At 40.2% G+C, this 18,924-nt stretch overlaps 1 protein-coding gene and 1 non-coding gene across 4 annotated transcripts in view; one reads left to right on the top strand and one right to left on the bottom strand.

The window, feature by feature from the left end:
- The window catches only part of LOC116650477 (glycoprotein-N-acetylgalactosamine 3-beta-galactosyltransferase 1), a 122,980-nt gene that overhangs the window by 70,762 nt on the left and 33,294 nt on the right, over window positions 1–18,924 (bottom strand). The window contains exon 4 of the mRNA XM_070208333.1: window positions 14,216–14,414. The gene's annotated coding sequence lies outside the window, so the exon portion shown is untranslated. The remainder of the gene's footprint in view (window positions 1–14,215; window positions 14,415–18,924) is intronic.
- LOC26531315 (uncharacterized) lies at window positions 11,113–12,735 on the top strand. Of its 3 annotated transcripts, XR_004303439.2 has the most exons (4): window positions 11,397–11,503; window positions 11,610–11,888; window positions 11,956–12,404; window positions 12,464–12,734. It is a non-coding gene; the product is annotated as an uncharacterized protein (transcript). The 3 variants fall into 3 exon arrangements; XR_011416423.1 differs by lacking the exon at window positions 11,397–11,503 and adding an exon at window positions 11,113–11,265 and having other exon boundaries at window positions 11,610–12,404; window positions 12,464–12,735; XR_011416422.1 differs by having other exon boundaries at window positions 11,610–12,404.

Here is an 18,924-nt window from a genome sequence, read left to right as displayed (position 1 = left end):
AATGAGATATAGAGAAGAAGTCAGATAAAGAGAGGAAAAGACAAAAGGAAAAACATAGCGCAAAAGAGTAAATTCAATCAGTGAGAATTCTACTTTTGGTATAATCTCTTACATGCCAAGGGTATCCCGTTTTCCACCTGAAGAGAATGAGGCTGAGTCCGCGGTTGTGGCTGTCACATGTGCTCTATGCAATCATTTAAATAGTTATTGCACTTTTCTTCCAGCACACATCCACTAACAGACACACGGCAATGCAATTAGTTTAAAAGGCCAAAAAGAGAGCAACGAACAACTTGGGAAAAAGCGAGCTGAAGGCGAGGGAGAAGCTTGACAGGCTGACAGCACAACAAACATGCCAGCAGGAAAAACGAGAGCTACGAGCTACATGGAAAAATGTCAAAGCAAAAATGAAGCCATTAAATGAACGGCAAAAGTTGCCCCGAAATACCAAAAAAAAAAAATTAAGAAGAAAGAAAGAAAAGTGGAGTAAAAGGGGCGCAACTGCAGCCAGTGCCAGTGGCAACACATTTAACACCCGCAGAAGCATTCCCAGTATGTTGGAAGTTGGGGGTCGGGGGCTCTGGGCAACACTCTTTGACTGGCTCAAACGTCATCGTCGTCGCCGCAGTCCGCATCATCATCATCAGAGCCGGAGACGGCGACGGCGACGGTGACGGAGTCTCGTCTGCGTCGTAAACGTCAACATCTTTCACGTGTGTGATGGGAGGCGCGGAAAAGAGAAGAAGAAAAAATTGGTCCAGGAATAGTGAGCACGAAATGCCAGCATTAGGTTGAGGTTGAGTCGAAATTTTAATGGGCTACTACAATTGTGGTCAGGGCATTAAGTGCAGGTGGCAGTGTTTAAAAAGCCCAGGGTCTAACCAGAATGCTAATGGGTGTGGCTAGCCATTTGTACTAATAGAATGTCGTGAGAAACCAGTTGAGAACAGGCTGTGTTAAGAGAAACATAAGCCAGTTATTTACAGGATGAGTGCTAATAATTCGCACATGGTTTAAGCGTGAAAATGCTGAGAAAAAGCTTACTTATTGAATCAGGCACTATACAGGCTATTGCAAAAAACAACATTCATTTCAAATATAATTCATAAAGTGCTTAAGCTCAAAATTGATTAAATGTGCAGCCCAAATGTTTGCCTCTAACCGATCCTATTCCCAATACCAAACTCACAAAAAGCAAATTTCAAGCTTCGAATTTAACAATACGTACATAACTGCTCCCATGTTAACATGTTAACCTCTGTAACTTGAGCAGCTGTTTGTCAGGTAATTAGCCCAAACAATTAATTACCAGGCAGCTGCAGACAGGCATTTGCTGCATAAGTCCGTAAACTTAACAATAAGTAGGTTACACTATCAATTTCCATATTCCAAATGCCAGTTTTTGGGGGGTAGCGCAGCGAAAACTTTGCCAAACAGCAGCCCAACAAGACAAACGACTTGTGCAGTGCTGCGGGGGGAGGCCCGTCCAATTGTCAGAGGGACGCAACGGGATTGGGTGAAAGTAGCAGCAGCAGCAGCAAAATCTGTACGGGCTGCAGCGCATAGAACACGTGAGTTGTGCAACATTTTTGCAAAGTAATTGCTCATTTTGACAGCTCGTGCAACGCCCTTGTTTGCAGTTGCCGTTGAATGCTGGGCAGGCGAGGCGGGGCAGGTTGTAGCTTCTTTTAGGGTTTTGCCAGGCATCGGCTTGTTGCTTCCTGCCACTGGCAGCAGCAGAAGAAGCAGTGGAAGTGGCAGCAGCAGCAGAAGCATCAACCCGCAGCAACCTGCAGCATCAACTTCGCGTAGTTCTTCACATGCGAGAAAGCAATAAAATCTTATAGTTTGTTTTTGTTCTCTGCTCCTGCTGTTGCTGTTGCTGCTGCACATGTGGCAAACCAACAACAACTGCAACAGCAGCAACAACAACAACAACAACAACAACTACAACAACGTACAACGGTGACAACGACAACAATGACGACACTGACTACAGACTGTGCCCTGTCACTGACAGGCTGTCAGTTGACAGCGCAGAGAGCGAGTCCGAGGTGTCCCCCACTTGTTGTCAACTGTGATGCTCCTTTGCTCCCTCGCTTCATTGCATTGCATACCCTGCATTTCTATGTAAGTGCTCTTATAGAGCACGTCGAATGCATGACAAGGTTTGTATGTATAATGTACTGAAAATATAAAATAAATATAGCCTCATATTAAATAAAGAAAAAAATGCGTATATAGTAAGACGCATTAGCAACATTGTTGTTCTCAACTAAAATGAGTAGATGGCAAAATGATTTTATAAGACCAAATGATTTTATAAGACCTAACTAACAATTCGTAGGAACATTTTTATGATTAAGGATATATGAATCAAAATCCAACCATCAGAAAATTAAATAAACAAAAACGTTCGCTTAAAATAATAAACATTTAAGTAAGACTTAGCAAAAGTAGATTAATGCCTAACTATAAAATTTAGCAAAACATATTAGTTAGCTACGATCTCTTAGCAAAAATCAAATTAAGCCCGCACTTGTTTATGAAAATATATATACTGTCAACAATATGTTCGACACAAACTTTACAAATGGATGATTAATCAGGCATGAAAAAAAAGCCTGGGCTTATAGATGTGCAAAGCTCGAATCAAAGAAAGTTGTTCGAGTCGTAAGTTGATATACCCACGAATTATTTGCAGTTTGCAGCCCGGTTATATAATATAATTGAGCAATAGAAACAATTATGATGAACTCTTTGTCGTTCACAATATTTAACTTTGAGTTGATATAACACAAGAGTTGTTATTGCAGAGTACGAACGTTAGTCGGCTACTCCCTAACCGCCATCGACAATGCATTCTTTTGTTGACGCTTGCATTGTTGCTGCGTTTTAGTGCTACTATTAAATGCATTTCACAATAGTTGTCGATGGATTTGTTATTGTTAGCAATAAAATTAATATGCATGTTGGGACAACAGTTTTGATGACAGTCCGAACTGCGAAACATCAGCAACAACGGCAACAACGGCAACAACGGCAACATCGGCCACATCAGCGGCATGCAACGACATGCGGCGACATCTGTTTTGCATATCAGCGGTACAATCGAATGGCAGCAGAAGCTTTTTTGCGTCTTTCATGGCAATTGCTGCTAGATTTGCGCCATGTAAACAGAATGTATTACTTTTTGCTGGAAGACATTGTCTGCCGGAGGATGCAGCGAGCCATCAGCACTCGTTAATGTGTGTGTGTGCGTGTGTGTGTGTTGCCCCCTGACGGAACGCAGAATTTTTCTCAATTTAAACGCATGACACAACACAAAAGTGTCAGTCAGGCGAAGGGGAGAGGTGGTCCGTGTGGGGGGTTTGAGCACTTCATAGCAATCTGTCACAATCAATTAATTGCCATAGAAATATCAACAGAGCACATCAAACAAAACTGAGGCAAGGTAAACGGCACAGCGATGCCTATCCGTCAGATACAAGATACACTCGCACCAGATACAAGATACGAAACGTATGAGGCAGTCGCCTTTGGCTTTTATCAGCACGCACGATCACTTCAAAGGGGCAACGCAGAACCAGTGAAACGGAAGTGATTGCATTCACACCACACAGCTGGCCAAGTGGGGCAAATTGTGGTTGGGCCACAGGCCACATTCAACTCATAGATCAGGCGGCAGTTCATTTGATCAGCGCTCGAACGCATTTAGCAGATACTTTCCGTTGAACATGTCAGGCCGATAATTTGATCATGTGTGTCAGCTTTATGCGCAGGTATTTACACATATATTTAAGAGATGTCATGTTGAGGTTAACTGGAATTCCCCAGCGACAGGCCCAGCCATTCGTGCTCCGAGGCGTGTTCGATATGAGATTCTACTAATTGATAACGACATATTTTTGGAGCTATTTCTTCTTAGCCAAAGTGTATCAATAAATTTGTTTGCTAAAGGAATTCAGTAATTTAAATTAAAAAGCTTGAGGAAAGGCTTATAAATGGAGTAAAAGTTGAGAAATGGAATAAGGAAACTCGGCATAAATTGCTAAACCGTTTGTTATGCCCTAAAGCCATTGATGGCGTTATGCAAATGATTATTGCAGGCAGAAGGAAGTATCCCCAATTCCATAAAGTCTAAACATATATTTTGATCGGCATCAATAGATAAGTCTATCTAGAGTCCATGTTCGCCTCTCTCAATCTCTTGCAATATTGAACTCCTCCTTGTGTCCACGTTTCTTATGATCGATAGGATATCAAAATCCTGGTCAAGAGCAAATCTCTTAAGAGCTTGTCACCAAAATTGGCATCCATCTATAAGGATAGCATATACAGATCAAGGATCCTTCGTTATAAAGCTATTGCCAACCCCACCCCTCACCCCGCCGACAAATCTATAAATCATTTGGATCTAACCACCCATTAGCAACCATTTTATTGTCTTTTTGTCTTTTTAAGAATATAGAAATATACTAATGTACAATAAAATCTACTGCTGAAAATTTCATCCAGAAAGGTTTTTACCAGAAAAGTTATTCAAGAGAACATGTGATTATATTGGCAAGAACAACAAGCGCAAACTGCAAGGATTTTGCGATGCATGTTCACACATACACACACAAATATAAATGCTACTGCGTTTGTATCGCAAACCGTGCTCTGTGTGTATCTTCAGTTATTTTTCATCAAAGTGAAATTCTGGATATGGCTGTGGAGTATGGGGCGATGGCATCGTTAAATGCAATTGCGGGTTTGACTTCGGTTAATTAAAAAATTTATTTGAGCTGCATTTAGTAGAAAGATCAGGATATCCCCCAGTCGAGCAGAACCGACTGGCATGCTCTTACTTCTTTTGATTTGAAATTTTTCTCAATTGCCAAAAAATATTGCATATACGTCAAAATTTTCTCAATGCAATTAAAAACTTGCAGTTTCTCTTTGGTGCTCCAAGTTTTGTTTCCCTGTTTGCGTCAAGAAAAGAGTTGCGGAATCATATATGACATATAAATTGGGTAATAAAATAAGAAACTTCTGACGCCTTGGCGATGAATTATTCCCGACCAACCGCATGTTCTGTTCCTTGCAAGATAAATTAAACTTTTGTGGCATATGAGCTAAAAGTTCGCTGATGAAACAAGAAACTCAATTTACGCATGGTTATTTTCTTAGAATATGCTTAAATGAAGCTATATTTTAAGTTTGACTGTCAGATAAAGCAGACTTTTCTTTATTGAATTATGCATTGTGAGATACTCTGTTCCTAGCATATGCAAATGATTTAAGTACAACCTGGGTCAGCTTTGGGTCTAAATTTTTAAAGTGCGTACTCAATATTCATAATGTTATATTTATTGCCTTCAGATATGCTCCCTTGCCGTTTGAGAAACAGCGAAACAAGAAAATATCATTAAAAAATTGGAAATTGCAACAGAAATGCATTTTTAACCATAAATAATACGTTGACAGTTGTAATTTTCGAAAGTAATCAAGTGTAGCTAATTAACAACAGCAACTGCAGTTCGAGTCAAGTCGCAAAAGGTGCGCACTTCAAATGGAGGGCGTGGCAAGCAGCTAACGATGCGCCCCCATATGATGAGCAATGGCAAACATGTAGAGAGCTGGCGACCCCAGCGACATGTCGAGCATACAGTTAGTCCGAAGTCTGCGCTAATGAGAAAAATATGACACAATTGTAATTATCTTTGTAGTAAGGTTGACGTTGCCTGGTCTTAACATTTAATACCAATATGACAGACCCAGGATCCATGGTCAGAGCCAGAGCCAGTGGCAGAGCCAGTGGCAGAGCCAGTGGCAATGGCAGTTGCAGTATGTGTAAGATGAATGAGCATGAATTATAAACACATAAAAAACAACAATGCGAACAACTCGGTGCTGGCCAGTGAAAATAGTTAGTTGCTGCTCGAAGCTGTTGTTGTTCTTGTTGTTGTTGTTGTTGTTGTAACTGCAGCTGACATTTCAGTTAATTTTGATGTATGTGCCCGGGGCCGGAGGGGGCGTCGCCCATACAAGAGGATGTAACTATGGCTATGTGTGGGTTCCCTAGTACCGAACACCGAGCACCGAGCACCACCGAGCATCGAGCCCGGAGCTGTTGTTAAACCAAACGGATTTCCACTCGAGGCTGGGGAGGAGAAGGGCAAGCAACGTACGCTTGAAATAACAATAACAACTATGAACAGGAATGATATGTGGGCTCGTAAATGTTCACGTGCAAGCTGCTACACCTGCCGCTTAATTGTGAACAGGTAAGAGAGTGGCGCCTCTCGCTCGCACCCGCACTGTGCTTCAAAGTAGGCGCCATAAAGTTTCATTAAGCGTGACGTGTTTTATAATTTTTTGTAATCCAAACCGCCCCCGAAGCAACTATCAAACAGCCGTAACTGATTAACTAAATGCACATAAACATGAAAAACAACATGAAAGCGAAAGGAAATCGAGAAAGGGAGAGTGCACAGGCCACAGGACATAGCACCGAGGAGAGGGAGCGCCACGCACGACTAGCAGCATCCCAGCAGCAACCCCTGTTAAAAATGATCTATGTGTTGGCACTGGAGTTGTGAAAAATATGAGTAAATTTTTGCCTTGTTTTCATGGGAAAATTGTTTCAGAAAATTGTTTCGGGCGTAAGCTATGCGGTTGGTCCTCAGTATCTGCCAGTCTGTGGGTGGCAATATCCTGCTCCTTGCGAGCCGCAGCATTACTTGCTATTTTTGTAGAATTCCGGGGCTAACAAAGTGTTGTGTCACTGCGGCACTCAAGCGTATGCAGTCGGATCTTTTGGGATCATTTAGTTGGGTGAGAATGCAACTAAATGAACTACTGCTCATGACTTCATCTACAAGAAACAATGCACGGTTGAGATCTTTATCGGTGAACTGTGACCCAAACTGGCAATTTATGCCCCATGGACTTAGTTCCCACTAACACAATAGTTAATCTTTCGAAATCCATTGGGAAATTGTATTCAAACTAAGAAAATTGCATTGAACTCAGGTCTGCACAAAATATTTTCATTTCGGTGGCACAAAATAAGACGTCGTTGGCCCAAATATCAAGCAAATATTCGCATAAATTTAACCCATAATCTGCCAACATTTTGTTGTTGAACAATTTTGCAGACATATGAATTCAAATCCGAATCAGAAACAGAAACAGAATCTGTGATGTGTTTACACAAGAGACTTACACGAAAATCGAAATGCAAAGTGAAATTTTCAAATAGGAAATTTACGAGGCATCCATCCAACGATTTCTCACACTGTTTATCATAAAAAAAGATTCGAAAGGAGCGAACGAGCAAGAGCCAAAAATCAGTGAGAAAACTGGGCAAATGTTTACACAAATTACATTGGCTGTGAACCACCTCGGCTACCCGAAACCCCCGGAACACTGTGCTGTTGGCGTATTTGAGCGGCTACCGTATTGGAAAATAAACCAATTGCCTCGTGCATCTGAAAGATACAGATACAAATGCACAGACAGGACGTGGGAAGCGCGCAAACATGCCCAGGCTGACAAGCAGAGTATGTCAAGCGATAATATTTTTCCAGCACAGCTTGTTAAATGGCAAATATATATATATTTATATATATACATACACACATATATAGTAGAATATATTTAAGTGTATCTATGTATCTATTGGTACGTACCAAAGGCAAAGGCAAAGCGGATTGAAGGTGTTAAATGGGCATGAAACAGCTGCATTGCGACGAGGACGAAAGGACAATCACCAAATAAACATGCACACAACGATAACATACACACGCACACAAACACACACGTCCTCGGTAGCAGCCTGCCCCGCCTGCTGCCCTGCGGAAAAAGCTCAAAGGACATGTACAAAATTTCCGAATTTGTAATGCAGGCGGGGCACATTGATCGGTTCTGTAACGGCACAGGACAACGGGACATATGTAAATACCAATTTACGCTACGAAATGTCAACAACTATGATTACAATAACAACAACAACAACAACAACAACAAGGTGAGCACCAACAAGGGTTGAACCTATGCCCCAGGGCCTCATCTTAACCCTTCATTTCTGTGTAGGCAGCTCGTCCCATGTTTAATTTAAATTTTTCCATAATTTTCCTATCGATCAGCAGCAACTGACCAGACAGACCCTATATAGAACGCGCACACACACCTTTTGGGCAGCCGGCCACACCCCTGCAACACCCTGCTGAGCAGTTGTGACCCAAATACAACTAATTGACCATGACGTAATTAGTCAACTATTGAAAATTATTCGCAGGGTTGTTGTTGTTCCAGTTTTGCTTTATATTTAATGGGCCTGGGAAAATGTACTTAGCTCATGGGAAATGCATTTAAATGCCCAACCACAAACTATGATGGAAAACCCCAGCCTATTGGCAGGCGTTTTCAATTTGTTATGCCCTCGAAGCCAATAAGTTGCACAAATTGTTATTCGCATGCTCTTTGATCTTAAACGCAGAGTGAGATGAATGTAAGTGAAAGAAAGTGTGAAAAGAGCACAAAACTCTAAATATTTTCCAACAGCAACAATTTAAAGAGATTTGCAAAAATATATATAACAATATAACTGCAAATAACAAAAAACGACTCGAATATTAAATACAATTTACGCTCATTTCAAAGGCTTACATAAAAACATTAAATTTATTTTTAAAAATGCGATTTTAAATAAAATAAAATTTTGAACTATGCATAAAATTTAAATAAGCCCATTTATTGATTATGAATGTTTAAGAATTACCAGCTAATAATTTTATAAAAAACTTATTAAAAACTGATTAATTAAATTGTATTTTTGCAATAATCCGGAATTTCAAAGTATACAAAATATGGCGTGCAATTTAAATAAACCATAAATGAATTATAATTGCAAGCACAAGTGCAAATTACAAAATTGTATACAATTTATAATTCAAATTAATTTCAACACAAAGCTGGACCTCATCATTCAGTGGCAATCGCATTGCCGCTGGCAGCTGTTGCTTATTAAATGCAGAGCTGGGCCATCCAGCACAAGCACATTTGCCATGGGCAAAAAGCAGCTACAAATCTCTTAAACCGAAAGGCAGCACCCACAACAGAAAAAAATGAAAGAAAGAAAAAGATACAGTTTGAAGCCAAGGAAAATCCCATTACCAAAATGAATTTATGCACATTTCAAAAAGAGCAAACAAACAACAACAACAACAACAACAAGCTGAGCGCTAGAGCTGAGATACCATGACCAGGATGACGACGTTGAGGATGATGATGTTGATGGGTTACTGCTGCTGCCACTGCCACTGCCACTGCTGCTGCTGCTGCGACTGCGACTGCTAGAAAACTGCAAAGATGAAACACTGCAGAAATGGAAAACTGTGCATGCTGTGAGGTGCTCTGTCTCTGAGTCTCTGTTTGTTTTTGCTGTTGTCGAGAGTTGAATAACAAATTGCCAGAGAAAACTAACTAGACCAAATATTTATTTTTTAACACGTTAATCTCACAAATCCCCCTGAAGTGCAAGAGCAACAACAACAACAAACCACACCACAGTTGTCTGTGTAAACAATGTGACACCAGATACGCACCACAACCGCAATGAGTTCGAGTTTTTCAAAACTTTTTCCACAGATTTGTAAATCATCGTCGTGTCGGGGCATAGTTTTTGACTGGACGCAGGAGTCTATACAAACAGTAGCCCAGGCCCAAGTGCTGGCCATAATCAGCCGCAGGCCCCTCACAAAACCAGAGCTGTCACCACTTGAGTTCCCCAGACTCCGGACCCGACGCGTCGCCTCGTCCATCCCAGACCCAAACTCCGACTGCACTTTTTCTCATGAAATGTGACGCAGGCGTCGCGGCCTGGTGACAAAAATGTCGCGCCCAAAGGCGATGGCAAAAAAAAAAAAAATAAAATAAAATAAAAGAAAAAATTAATACAAGCCTAGGATTATTTTTTCTTACAACGAAGATGGAATAACTTTGAAACGACATGAGATATACATATATGATTTATATGGCCCCTTTAAAGGTTAGACCACATTCATCAAAACTACGCAGGTTCAAGTTCTTGATGAAATATGTTTAATATTTTTAGACAAAGATTAAATGAATGGAGCATAAAACTGTTAACTTTTAAAATTATTTTATTCAAGCTATAAATAAATTCCTTACTGAATAGTTTCTTTTGCTTAATGTAATCAACTTGTAGATTAAATGGAGCTCTTTAAAGTGTTGCAAACTTTGCCTTTAGTCTACAATCATTTAAATTTAGTCAGAGAATACTTGGAATTATAGCTGTAAATTCAATTTGTATGAAAAGGCAACAGAAAAAGGCAAAATATGTATTTCTCCTTTTTTAGCCACTCGACAACGACGCCTCTTCTGGGCCTGTCCGACTCAACTGTCAGGCGTCGACGTTGAGGTTTCTGTATGCGAGTGTGCGTGTGTGTGTGTGTGTGTGTGGTCCGCTCTCGACGCGGCTCAAGTGCCTGCAGCGCGGCCCCAAAAGGAAACAACGGAAGCAACTCGATGGGTGGGCTAACTGAGATTTGGGGGTGGAAATCTCTATCCAATTGTGTGCATTCCATATTGAGAGTTGGACAATGCGCGAGCTTGTTAATTATGATAACCGGGCATTGGAGCTGGCCCCAACACAATGGCCAACATGTTGTAAATGCAGAACAGTTGCTAATTAGCTGGCTACTAAAAGCCTGCTCCTAATTTGCAAGCTCTTAAGATATCCAACAGCGAGTCGGACACGAGCTGCTTCATTAGCGGCCATTAGCGAAAACTAAATTTCCGCCTTGCTGAGGAAGATGAAACACATGCCAAAAACGAAACAAAACTAACTAAAATGAGCAATACAAACGGAAACCCATTGTAACGCCGCAGGTGATTTCTGCTCCATCACAAAAAAAAAAAAAAAAAAAAAAACAAAAGCCAAGCCCGGCCGAAGCGCAGAGCGAAATAAAACACGCAGCAATATAATTAAGAGCCTCAAGTGTATTTAAATAAAAAGTGAGGGGGAAAAAACAAAAACGCGTCATAAAGGAATTGGACTTGAGTCTGAAATGAGTCGATTGGCAGGCAGCTGTTGCTCTGGGTAGGCTTTTGTTTTAAATTCACGCAAAAAGTGCCCCATGGAGCCACAAAAACGAAAACAAGACAGAAAAAAAATGGAAGCGAATCAGCGAATTTCGGCAAGCTGCAAAATTTTTAATGCGCTGCACAAGAAATTAACGGGCATATTAAAAGGTGAGTATACAAGAAAAGACACTTTAAAGTAAATATTAAATTGAAATAATAAATGGAAAATTAGACTCAAAATTAGGTTTGAGTAACAAACTTCAATTGCTTGCGCTGCCTTTGAGTTTATTTACAAAAATTAGTTTTTTATCATCATGTAAAATAAATAAATTTAAGAAATATTAAAACCATTAAATAACGCAAGAAACTGATTGCAAAACGCATTTATAATCCCTTTTAGTATCTGGTAAAAATAACATATTTTTTAAATACCCTGCACATGTTAAATCAGCTGAACATCTACAACTTAATGCAAACGTGTCCACATAATGGGAATATCCCACTATTTGCAGCGCCCCCAGATTATTTTGATGGGCCGCCAGTCTTAGCGACTTTTGCTGTAAATATCGAAAAAATGATGGCACAACATTTTACGCAGCGGGAGCTGTGCACTGGGAACTGGCAACGAGGCTCCGCTGTGTGGCACACCTACCCCGAGTGTAGAATTCCCCTTCCAATATATGTACATATATGTGTGTATGCATATGAAGATATGCCAGCTACGCACACGCGAATAACTCGCATTCACATTGTCCATATAGCCTCATAGCCCCGCACTCCGTAGGCCCTAGGTATGACCGCGTGCGTTGCGTGTGATGTGCGTGAAATGCAACTAAATCATGCCGCGAAATATTTCAGGGATTTAAGAAACGCATACAAGAGAAATGAGGCAAGAGCTGAAAACTGAAGGGCATACATTGAGAATACAAGAACGCGCGCCCCGCCAGGCGGCAGATGGCCAGGAACGGACCGTGGACGGACCACAAGTTGCTGCTTGTTGTTGTTGATAACTTAAATGCCACATTTAGATACAAAATTTCAGTAACGGCGGCGCATAAATCAAGCGGCAAGATCACCAGAGGCTGGCCCCAGTCTCGGCGGAAGCAGGGGGCGTTGCTGGAGACGAAAAACGAGAAGACGAAGTCGAGCCGCGCCGGTCGGGAACCAGGAACAGGGAACCCATGGAAACTGGAAATGGTAATGCAACTGCAACACGATCGCCAGTCGGCGGAGAGGGGGGCACAGCAACGGAAGTGGGACGTAGGGCAGACTCTTTATAAGAGAGAAGTGCTATTCAAATGTGTCCCGTGCGTTTAATTATTATCCATTTTTTTTATTTATTTATTTTTTTTTTTTTTATATGCAGCTCCTCCAAGACAAATGGAGCAAAGGGGTGCTGGTAGCCGCTTAGTCAGAGCTCTTTATCATCATTCGTCGCCCTCGTCGACGTCATTTGACACTTTTCTGACATTTTTATCATTTAAGTCACATTCAGTTTTTGTTTATTCTCGATCAGACAAACAAAGAACCGACTTTAGCTGCCTTATGACAGCTTTTCAGGGCCTTACCTCCACCTCCTTCACCGCCCCTAACATATATAAAGATATTTTATTGTTGCCCAATTCAGTTTGTATTTTGTATTTTGTATCTATGCTTTAATGAAAGTGTTGAGTTTTAGTTTTCGTTGCGCTTTTTAATTGTTTGTTTATAGTCAACGCATTCGGGGCGCGCTCGTTAAGAGCCCCATGATAAATTGCCAGACGTGGAATGAAAACCCATTCAAAATACACCATTAAAAATTTGGTATAAAATCCTCCGGCTGTGCACTACTCAAATTGATTTAAGTTGCCAGCGTTGTTGAAACACGAACATCTATAAAAACTTACAGTTACCTTAAACAACTCTATTAAAACGTGCACTGGGAATGGGAATAGGAATGGGAATGCTCGACAATACCAATGGCAAACATTTCAAAACATTTCCTCAATGAGTTCTCTTTTATGAGCTAAGGGGTATTTAAATAACGGAACAGTACCAAACAGATATTCACAAATAAAATGTAAGTACTGACTAAAGTGCGCAATGGAAAAAAGGGGAGACAGAGAGAACAGGAATGGAACAATTTAGTGATTCAATTGATTTGATTTTTCGATTGAAATATATTTGAGAGTATTTAGTTAAATAAATGCCAAAGCTAACGGCAGGTAACATCCGAAAGGTAGATAAAGTAAAGGAAGGAAGCAATGGAAAACGCCAGAGATTAAATTGTAAGGCATTAACTATACATATTAATTTAACTAAGTAAATTTTACTTTACAGTGCACTAGATTTATAGCCAAAAGCTCAAATCGTAAAGCATTCACTACAAATGTGCTATGTTCTACAGTGCACTAGATTAAATTCTGTACTCAAAATAAGTTGATAATGTAGATAGATAAAGTAACGTAAGGACAGAGGAGAAGCTTAAATTGACTATATATATTAACTAAGCTGTGTGTGCTTAGTTCTACAATATACTAAATTGATTTCTGTGTTCAAGTTCTCAGAAGTTCAACCACCAGCGCAAACTGCAGCAAATTATGCGTACTTATAAATCAAATAGCCTAACAACCTGGCCACTATAATTATGGGAAATTTATAAAAAATTACATAATATTTACAAGATGTTATCGAGGCTAAGTATAGGCCAGACAGACAGCCAGATAGAGCCAGACAGCTGCGACCGGAGTTAGCCGAAGTTAATTTGTCTATTAAGCGCCGTCGGGTCGTACCTTTCTCTGAGAGCGTCTCCGAGAGTGGAAAACGGCAGCCAAATGCAGTCAGACAAAAATTTGTAAATGAGTCTAATCAGTCAGCCAAAAGGGTAAGCCTATAATTTGGTAATTACGAGGAGTTGCTGGCCAAAAAAAAAAAATAAAGTAGAGGAAGGAACATTGGGTGGACGAAAAATGAAGGCAATAAGTCAAAAAACGGTTGCATGCAATGCATAATTTTTGGTATTTATATGATCTTCAAGCATATTTCCAAGCAGCCAGCCTGCAGCCTGCAGGTATAATTAACAGTTCCAAATTAGCTGCCCGCTGTTCAGCGCCAGACTTTGGTGGTTGCTTACGCTTACCTGAGGTTGACGCTCAGCCGAGCTGCTCCGCCAAACGGTAGCCGGCCAGTTTCCGTTCCAGTTATGTGAGTGAGAGATGCAGCCTTTATAGAGACATCAACAGCTGTAGCACTTTTGACATTTTGATTTGTGGTTTTCCGTACCGCGCATGTTGCTGAAGATGAACATGTTTATGACTGCGCCATGTGGTTGACTGAATCTAAAACGTGACCAGCAAAAAAATAAAAGCCATTACATAAAATGCAATAGCAAAAGAAATAATTAAAAACTGTTTAGAAATATACTAGAAACCGCAAATATTATTTAGCATATGACAGCAGCAGTTGAAACCACAAAAATACCTTTCGTTATTTTATTATGTATATATTGTAAGCATGAAGCAATGCCAAAGTTCAAAGAACCGCCCAAGGGGCGAACTTGACCAACAGAACATGTCCTCCTTTATGACCTATTTTGGTTTATTTCTGGGAACCTTTTTTCATTTTCTTTTTTAAATAGCTCACGCGCCTACGCTTTGTCGGAGCACACGCTCACGCACTCGGACGCTTTATCTAAAAAAAAAAAATATTTACTTGTCAGACCAAATTTGTAAGCCATTTTCAAAATACAAAAGCCCCTGCCCCTATCCCATCCACCCCATGAGGAGCACTCCCACATATGCTGTTGTCGTCTATGTCAAATTACTGTTTAACTTTTATATGGTGTTTCGTCGTGTTTTGTCGCATAGCTATTTATATATATATAAATACATTTCGATTTTCTTTTTTCCTTTTTTTTTTTGTAGCTTTTGCAGCTTATTTCTTTGGCATTTTTCGGCTGTTCGGCATGTGACGCAAATGTGACATAAAATTTTAGGGTAGAACATCCCTCATACTCCTCTCACAATATGGCGTTTCTCTTGCCAAAGTTGTTGTCTTTGTTGTTTGTGTTGCTGTTGTTGTTGCATGTTATGTTGCGTAATTGCTGCAATCTGTGGGCCTCTCATTGGAGTCGGCTTGTGTGGCATATAGCAAAGCTATTGGGGCCTTGGCACATGTTGTCGCAACAGCTTTTAAATTGTTATTGATTGGCAAAACAGAACCGAACAGCTCTGGGAGTGTGTGACATGTTTTGGGCTTTATAAGTGCTTGAAACGAAAGCGAAAACAAACAAATTATTATGTACATTCAAAGCATACCAGAAAATTAGGCTACAAAATTAAGTATGCATGTATCCAGGAAAGGGCGAACAATGTTATGAACATATTCCTAAATATACAGAATTAATTGACAATAAAAAATAATATGCAGCTAGTGGAACTTTAGCAGGTAACTCAGGATTTTCTCGGGATCTTTACAAGCTTCCAAGAGAAACGTGAAACGAGAAACCCAAAATAGCTTATGGGTACAGGAACTGCCAACGACCTGGCATATTTAAGCTCAGCTCTTAAAGGGAGTTTTAGGGTCACGTCTAATGTCGAACTTGACATAAGCCAAAGGACAACCTGTTAACCCAGAACTGTAACTGCAACTTCTGACAGCAATATAACTTGGGAGTATTTCAAGATACTTTCAAACTTGACAGCGAAATTTGTTTATGCCCGAACTAGCTCCAATATTTATTTTCAGTGTACAACATTTTATGCATTTTAAATTTACTATAAAAGCCAAATTAATGAAACTGCGAAACTATATTTCTCTCTGGCCAACATAAAACCTTAACGATTATTAAACATTAAATGGCAATTTTCGCTATCGGCCAGCTGCAGTGCATATTACACATGTCATATGCATGCGTCTGATCAAAGAAAAATGAACAGAGCCCAGGAGAGCGAAAAGGCGCCCAAAGCGCCTGACCAGGGCCACTGCAATGCACTTTTCTTATCTAATTGCATTTAAAGTCAATAAATTAATAAATAGCAAGCAATAAATTTAGTAAAAACAAGCCATTAATAACACTTTGGTTGACACGACAACAGCAAAGCCAGCGAGACTCGCTGGTCATGTCGGTGGCTGCGGCTGGCCTGGCCTGGCCTGGGCTGGTTTGGTCAGGTCGTTTCGGGTCGGGTCAGATCTGGTCAGGTCAGCCAGGCGGAGCCAGTGAGTCGCCAATAGGTTGGCGACATGTGCGGCAAGGGGCCCAGCGCTGCCAAGTTGAAAAATTGAGCGCGTTGTGTTTTTGTCAACAGCGGAACTAGCGGAAATTCTAAGAAAAATTCACAAATTGTTTAATGCCGTGGCCAAGCAGCAATTCGTTTTACTTCGTTGAGTTTTTCCATGCATCCATCAAAAAGTTTGAATTAGCCCCCTTGTTGTGGCTAGATTGTTGTGCCTAGGTGTGGGCGATTTGTATTTTGGTCTGACAATGCGGCGCAATTAAATTTTAAAACTATTTAAATCAGCGCGCGTTAACAATTGAAATTTTTATTGGAAATTAAATTTGATGAGCCTGCAGCCCGCATGGCATCAATCCTCGGCACACGAACGCCGGAACCCAACGCGTGCCACTTCCCATTTTAAAACCAAACCCAAAATGCCAACTGTTTCGAATAATTTGTTTAATTGAAAAATCGTAAAATGCCATTTTATGTTTTTTTTTTTCTCTCCAAATGTATTTTTATGATCTCTCGCAATTGACAATTACGGATATAACTGAAATTTATGCTGCAATCATGTTAAGCCCTTTATTATTGTACTTTGACAAAGAAATGTGCTTTGACTTCTTCTATTGATGCCATTCGAAAAGAAAATTTTATTTATATATACACACGTCGTTTGTAAGTAACAAATGGCTTTTTGATTAATAAAATTCAAATTTAAAAATATTTAAACAAAATGTATATATATAATACAAATGTGCTGCCTCTAAGGTCATGTCCTCACTCTGCACAGCCAATTAAATCAGCTGAGTTTCCTCCTAACCTCAGTTAGGACTTGCAGACAACGCAGCACGTATCCCATTTTACTAGCCAGAGTCAGGGGATCGGCAACCAGCAAAGTGCGTAGGCAATCAGCCTCCGCAGTGTAGGATAACTTGGAAGACCACCGGCAAACCACAAAAATGCTCGCTACTAAAATATATGTGTGTGCATGTGTAAAAAGAGTAGGAAAAGTGGTGAAATGATGTAGGATACGTGTGTCTATCTAACTTGCTGACTGACATGCCGACTGTCCAATTGACTGACTGACTGACTGTCTGTCAGACGAAAGACCGACGAAGTGCGTTGCAGAGACAACAAATAGCTTTTGGACACGCAATGGGAAATTTATGTTAGATAATGCTCGGGTGCCTCGTGCTAGACTAGCACTGTGTATGTGCTGCCGATCCAGAGATAAAGTTTCAAATTAGTTTTGTGGCTGGTAATTAAATTTAATTTTTTTTATTAGGCCAACCACACAGAACAATGGGCATTAAAGCGAAATAGCTTAAATAACTGCTGCCTGTTTAAAGTAGCAGTTAAACGCAGTTACGAACTATTTAGTACAAATAGAATAAGCTAAATTATAGTCCCGGATAACTAAATTGATCAGGCATTTCTCAAGTGTTCTTCGATTTGAAAGTATCGCGTATAAAAATAAATTTATAAAGTCGAATAAAGAAAATACTATAATAAAAGAACATAATATAGATATAATATGTATATGCTCAAATATATAAGAAACAATATACAAATACTTTGGGACAATTGAAGTCCTTTTCTTGGTATAAGATAAGTTAAGATGCTCAATTTATCCTAATGCAAAATCAACATTTTCTTAACTTTTGATAATATTACGTTTATTCTGCACGTTGGCCACATTTCCAATTTGACTTATTTGCATACCCTAAAAGCTTTCGGCTGTAGTTGGCAGCAAGGAGGCGCCTCAATTTGATTACCATTTGATTCGTGAACTTGCAGCTCGGCTGTCAGTTTGGTTGACTTGATGACTCGCATCGATTCCTTGATAGATTGATTGATGACTGAACGATGTGCAGGAACTGGAGCTGCCAACTGCCAGGCGTAAGTAAACTTTAAGCACAGCTCTTAAAGTGGGTTTTAAGGGCCAAGCGGAAACTCAAACCTGAGATAAGCCAAAGGACAACCTGTTAACCCAGAAACCTCGCAACCAAGAAGCAGCCCTAAGTAAAAAGTTCTTTTGTATTATTGTAACTGAAATTTCTGACAGCAACACGAAAAACTTCCAGCCAGGTAAACACGGAAAACAAACGAAGCGGATAAAACAATATCGGGAAAAAAGCCAAAATAAAAGATGCAGCTGGGGCTGCTGGAGCAGCAGCAGCAGCAGCAAAAACAAAAAATAAAAGGAACCTAATAAAGTAGCAAACAAATTGGAGCACATACATATCCGAGAGACAGAAAATAATCCAAAGGCAGGCAGGCTACCCGGGCAACTTATGATAAAGTGCGAGAAATTCCTGAGGTTGTCTCCTCGAGGAGGGCGCCGCAGGTAATTGAAATAAGCGTGGAAATTTGTAAGGCTCAAAAGTTGAAGGGAAAAGCTTTTTGCCTTGTCTTATTTTATATTTGGTTTTTTTTTTTTTTTTTTACTGAAATGTATGCGTGTCTATTAATTATGATTTTGGGTCGGTTATGGAGCCCAGCTGAGCGCCCACCTGAGTTGGAGGCCTGGATAATAAATTCAATTTAAATGAAGCGTAAAATTCAATCAGGTCGTGGTCGAGGTTCAGGTCGAGATTGGAGTTTGAGTTCAAGTTTGAGGTTGAGGTTG

This window comes from Drosophila virilis, chromosome 3 (assembly GCF_030788295.1).
Source record: "Drosophila virilis strain 15010-1051.87 chromosome 3, Dvir_AGI_RSII-ME, whole genome shotgun sequence".
Taxonomy (NCBI): domain Eukaryota; kingdom Metazoa; phylum Arthropoda; class Insecta; order Diptera; family Drosophilidae; genus Drosophila; species Drosophila virilis.
Note: the sequence above shows the minus strand (reverse complement) of the source record. Positions and strands in the feature narration are given on the sequence as shown.